Below are 5,431 nucleotides of genomic sequence, written 5' to 3'. Positions count from 1 at the left end.
GGGGGGAAGAGAGGCGGTGGTGATGGTGGAGGGCACTTGAGGGGAAGAGCACTGGGTGTTGTATGGAAAACAATTTGACAATAAAAAATTAAAAAAATAAAATAAAATAAAAAATAAAAAAATAAAATTCAAACTTTCTCTGTTTCAAAAAAAAAATACTTTTTTCTTAAGATGGTAACATTTTAAACATATTTTGGGGTGGGGTCTGATCAAGTAGAGAAGGCACAGAAGGAGGACCTGAGGACCGGACAGAGTATGGGAGAAGGCGGGAGGGGTGTGGTAGGCTCATTTCATAGGTGATCACAATTCTTTACACCCCATCCCGTAGCCAAGCCTTTTCCATGCAACTTTTCAGTCCTCCCCCAAACGCACGGTGTTTCCCAACTCCGTGTGGTGTACTTTACTATAGAATAGGGCAGAGGTGACTGTATGCCTTGAGTTTGTCACTGAGGTTTTCTGTTTTGAGCAGTATGTATGTACCCAGGCTAGAGGCAGAGGGAAAGATGGGAGAGAGCGTTCAGTTCTAGAAAAGGCCAGCCAGGCTTTCCAGAATGGGCTGCGCAGATTTAGTGCTGCACTTTGCAAAGACCATTTCTCTTCTGCTCAGACAGTGGGGAGAGAGTCTGATGGCATCTCAAATGACTTCATATAAGGAATTGAACTCTTAAAGGTTTCCATCTCAGCTGTCAGGGCTGAGAAGTCGGCAGAAAAGAGAAGTTAGACTTCCGTCTGGGGCAGCCCAAGATGGGCCACTCTGAAGACCAGGATTGCCATGAATGCACAGGTTGGGTCCTGCACCAGGAGAGCTGACCAGGGACAGTGTGAGATGCACATGAGTGCAGCGAAGCATGTATACAAATAGAGAAGAACACCCCCCTCCTCCCAGCTCTACCTACCCACCTCGGCCTTTTCTTTTAAACTCAGGAACATATCTGCAGGATCAAAGTGCAGATTTACATGTCGGGTACCAAAAAGAGCTTCAGTGGTAAGAATGGGGGGGAAGAACACCAGCTTAGATACAGAATATCATCAGCATCAAAGAACCACATGGTTTCTTTGCTGAGGCCATCGAGATGCAGTAACAACTAATTTTTCACCCCATAGGGGAAGCTGGTTTAATTTTCGTTAGCATGGGCCCACCCAGGGCTGCGTGTTCCCAGGGACCACGATGAGAGAAAGTAAAAAGAAAGGAGACTCCCCGTACAGAATGGTTTTCCTGTGCTGTAACGTGTCATTATTCTTCAACTCCACATTTGGACGAGGATTCTCGTGATTACTGTCTCTGAGGTCAGCACCATGTGAGAAAATCACACAAGGAGAAAGTCCTGGGCTGGGTGGGCAATGGGCAGGCCTTCCTTGAATTTGTCTGAGTCAGAGTCTTGGGACTGGAAGGATCAGAGGGCACGTCTACACTACCCTTCCACTTAACAGATGAGAAAGGGGTGGCGCAGAGAAGGAAAGGGACTGGCCAGGGTCACACAGCTTGAGGATAGCGCAGCGGAAATGAAAACCCAAAGATTTTTCTATCTCTTCCTTTGTTTTTTTCATCGCCGGGAAATGCCCAGAGCAGGCTGGCTGGCTGTTACCATCCTGGGCTAGGAAGGGACTTGAAATTAGGGTCCAGACTAAGTCCCCCACTTGAGAAAGCAGCTGGCGCTGGCCACCTTCATTAGGGCCCTCCATGTGGCGCTGTCGCGGTCCACAGCTGCCTGGTCATGTAGTGCCTCCCGTATTTTGGGTGCGTCCTGGGGCGCCCTGCCTGGAGCGTGCCCCTGGGACTGTCAGGAGTTGGTCACGTCCCTGCCTGTGTCTTTCTCAGGTCAAGCGGGCTGTGCCCAAGGTTAGGATTTAGTAGCTGCTCTGTACGTCCAATTGCATGTTATAAACCTCCTCACAGACGCCACACATTGGGTTTGGACACATTTTTGGATTGGGATCCATTGGGTTTACACTTCCAGAAGGTCATCAGAAATGCTGCTTTCCCACTAGGGACAGAGAACCAAGTAAGCCCCGGGGGTGCTGTAGGGAGGTGATGATTGTGACCCCCAGACACTTGGACAGCAGATCCCAACACGTAGTCCGGAGACTGGGCTCAGGGGATCCAGTCCTGCCCTGTCACTAACCACTGGGCAGCTTTGGTCGGTTGCTGCCCCTCTCTGGACCTTGGGTTCCCCACCTAGACATAGGGGGTAGACTGCGTGGTCACGGAGACCTGTCCCTGCTGGGCCTTCCTTCCAGCCTCCCACCGTGTGTAGACTCAGAGCAACTAGGCAGAGAAGAAGTTTCCAGATACCTCTTCTTGCTCCACCCTGCCCCTGCGCCTGGTTCCCCTCCTGGCATTTTCTATTCTGTTCTCAGTCTGGACCCAGGGCTTGTTTGGCTCCCGGCCTTCCCTAGGAAACCGCCTTTGCCTGGAGCACACTGATGCAGAGAAGTGTCTGGCTCCCTCCAGCTCTGGGCCACAGCCCCCCTCCTGAAGGCCGCAGAACAGCTGGGGTAAAGGGGGGACCTTCTTGTTACAGTCCTGGGCACCTGCCAGGCAGCAGGGAGGGGCGGGGGCTGGCTCTGTCCCCAGGATCACAGGGTTATGACCTCCTCCATAGCTGTCCTCCTCTACCATCTCTGGGGGGGTGGGGGGCAGGAGAAAACCCTGGACACTGCTGCCAAAGCAGGAGGGGAGGAGGGACAGTGGGGGCAGTCCCAGGGAGAGAAGAGGGGCTCCCAAGTGTGTGGTCTGGATGCCAGCAAAGGAAGCCCCCAGGACAGAAAGAAGACCAGGCAAGTGCTACTCAGACCCCTTTCCCAAAAAGGAGGCATCAAATGCCCAGTGGCTTGGCGCAAACGAGAAATCATGAACCCCTCTTATTTTACCTTAAAAACCCAGCACCTGGCCAGTGATAGATGCTCAGTAAATGTGGAATTAATCTGAATTTTGCCTGCTACTGAACATCTCTGCACAATCCCCCTGATTTCGGAACCAAACCTATGTTCCGTGGCAAGCCGGGGCTTCTAGAATCTCTGCTCACTGATCTGTCGGGAGCATGGCTCAGGGCACAGCTCTGGCTGTGCCAGCAGGCACCTGGGCTACCTCTGTGGCTTGCTGACCAGGTTTCGGGGGGCCTGGAACAAAGCACTTCTACACTCTGAACCTGTTTCCCCATCTGTTAGCTAGAATGGAGAGGTAGGGATGGTAAGGTCCCAGTGAGCCCTGGGGCCTCAGCTGCCTATGCCCCTGGGGTCCATTTGGAGTGTCTGGAGGACCCCGGGTGTGGGCACCTGGGGAAAACCTTGGGGAGAAACTAAACCTCATTAGGGACACAGAGGATTAAATACTTTGTGTCATTTCTGACTGTCTCTGGACCGTTCCAACAATATTGGGTTTCTGGCTGCAACCAGATGCTTGAAAAAGGATTTCCTTTGCATTTCGATTTACGTGTACATGTGTTTAAAAAATAGCAATAATGCCAAAGTCTGCATTTTGCGTTTCAGATTTGTCGGTTCATTCATTCATTCATTCATTCAGAGAATATCCACTGGTACCACAATGTGCTAGGTGGCAGGAGACTTGGTCACAGGAAGCCTGTGAGAGTGGCCTGAACAAAGGTGGCTGGGGACAGAACCATCAGTGTATCATACCATCGCTCCCTGAAGAGGAGGACACAGTGTACAGTGGAGGACTTTGGAGCTCAGAGTGGTTAAGAGACTTGCCCAAGATCACACAGCCCATACCTTTGGATTCCAAATTCAATGCTTCTTCTGTTTCCTCACAGCCATGCATGTAATGTCCTGAGTCACCTCCCCTCGGGGTTCCTTTAGTGAATCACTTCGGCTTTATTTAATCCTTTTTGGTTCCTAATTTGAAAGAATAATAATAAAAGTAGCTGCTGACCCACTTCCTTTATAAGCTGAACGGTCTAATAAGCTTATAGTATTCTTTAAGAAAAGGAAAATATTTTGAGATTTTCATGTTAGGTCCTACACTCGGCTGGACAGTCATTTCTTTCTTTTTTTTTTTTTTTTGGACAGTCATTTCTATGCCTTCCCAGAGCATCCAGGAATAGACACTTGCCCATGTTTATGAGGTGTCAGGATCATCCATACCCTGGTGGGATCCTTTTTCAGCCTCCCAGATGTCACCCTTACTTTCCTTTCCTTTTTGCCTTCCAGAAATAATATGCTTCTCCCCCAAACAAAAAGCTGGGTCACACAAAGCACGACAGAGGCAGAAGCTGGTGAAACCCTTTATACCCCCTGAGGACTCTTCTTCAGGATTCTCAAGAGCACGTGCACACGTTTGAATGAAATCCTGACTTTGCTGTGTGACTCTGGCCCCGTTGTTTAGCCTCTCTGAGCTTCATGAGGTCATTTGTTGTACAGATCTGTTGACTCATCTCACGGAAGAACACCAGGATTCACAAAGCAGTTTGTAAACAGGACCTCCTTCATGAATAGAGGGTGCACACTGAACTCCTGTGGAGTGAGTGGATGGGTAGGGTGGCATAAATATTGGAAAGAGATTAGACTTTGGAATTAGGAGGTTCCATTTCAAACTCCTAATGTACCTGTTTAGGAGGGGTGCGACCTGGAGCCAGCATCCCCAGCCCTGACACTCAGCAGCAAGACCAGCCTGCCCCACGCACCTCACTCCAGAGTTACTAAGCACCACAGGAGCCGAAGCGTCACCTGACCGGGAGGTCTGAGACGGATGACGTTGGTCAGCGCCGTGACCTAGGCGAGTTCCACCTCCAGCAGCTGCGGTCCTCTGAGGGAACAGAGGTGTTTGTGAGGCTGTAAGATCCTCCCGAGAGGACAAGAGGAAGCTGACGATTCCGATTCCCTCCGCCTCCCCCCCTCCCCCTCCCTCCTGGGTCCCCCTCCCTCCTGGGTCCCTCTTCAGACCCACCTCTCCCTGGCTGGCCCGCCGCTCTCTCAAATGCACTTTTCAGAAAGGCCTTAACCACATTTCAACAGATTTTAACATAAAATGTACATTAAATTTACATTAAACTTAAATATTGAAATTAAAGTTTCAATTTTAAAATAACAATAATAAATATATGTTTAAAAGATAATTATAAATAAAACTTTTTATAAAAAAAAAAAGGAGAGAGATAAGGCCTGTCCCCCTCTTGCAGGAGCAGCACCCACCCCTGCATCTGGTCGGGAGGTCCTCCCAGGAAAGATAGGGGTAGTTGGCTGGTGTGGGCACCTGTCAAGGGCCCCCCACCTTTCCATACCACACAACTCCTGTTTTTTTTTAATGTTTATCTATTTTTGAGAGAAAGAGACAAAGGATGAGCAGGGGAGGGGCAGAGAGAGAGGGAGACACAGAATCTGAAGCAGGCTCCAGGCTCCAAGCTGTCAGTGGGACTCGAACTCACCAACTGTGTGATCATGACCCGAGCTGGAGTCAGACTCTCAACTCACTGGG

The sequence above is a fragment of the Suricata suricatta genome, chromosome 8 (genome assembly GCF_006229205.1).
Source record: "Suricata suricatta isolate VVHF042 chromosome 8, meerkat_22Aug2017_6uvM2_HiC, whole genome shotgun sequence".
NCBI classification, from domain to species: domain Eukaryota; kingdom Metazoa; phylum Chordata; class Mammalia; order Carnivora; family Herpestidae; genus Suricata; species Suricata suricatta.
The sequence above is the reverse complement of the archived record's forward strand: the minus strand, read 5'-3'. Positions refer to the sequence as shown.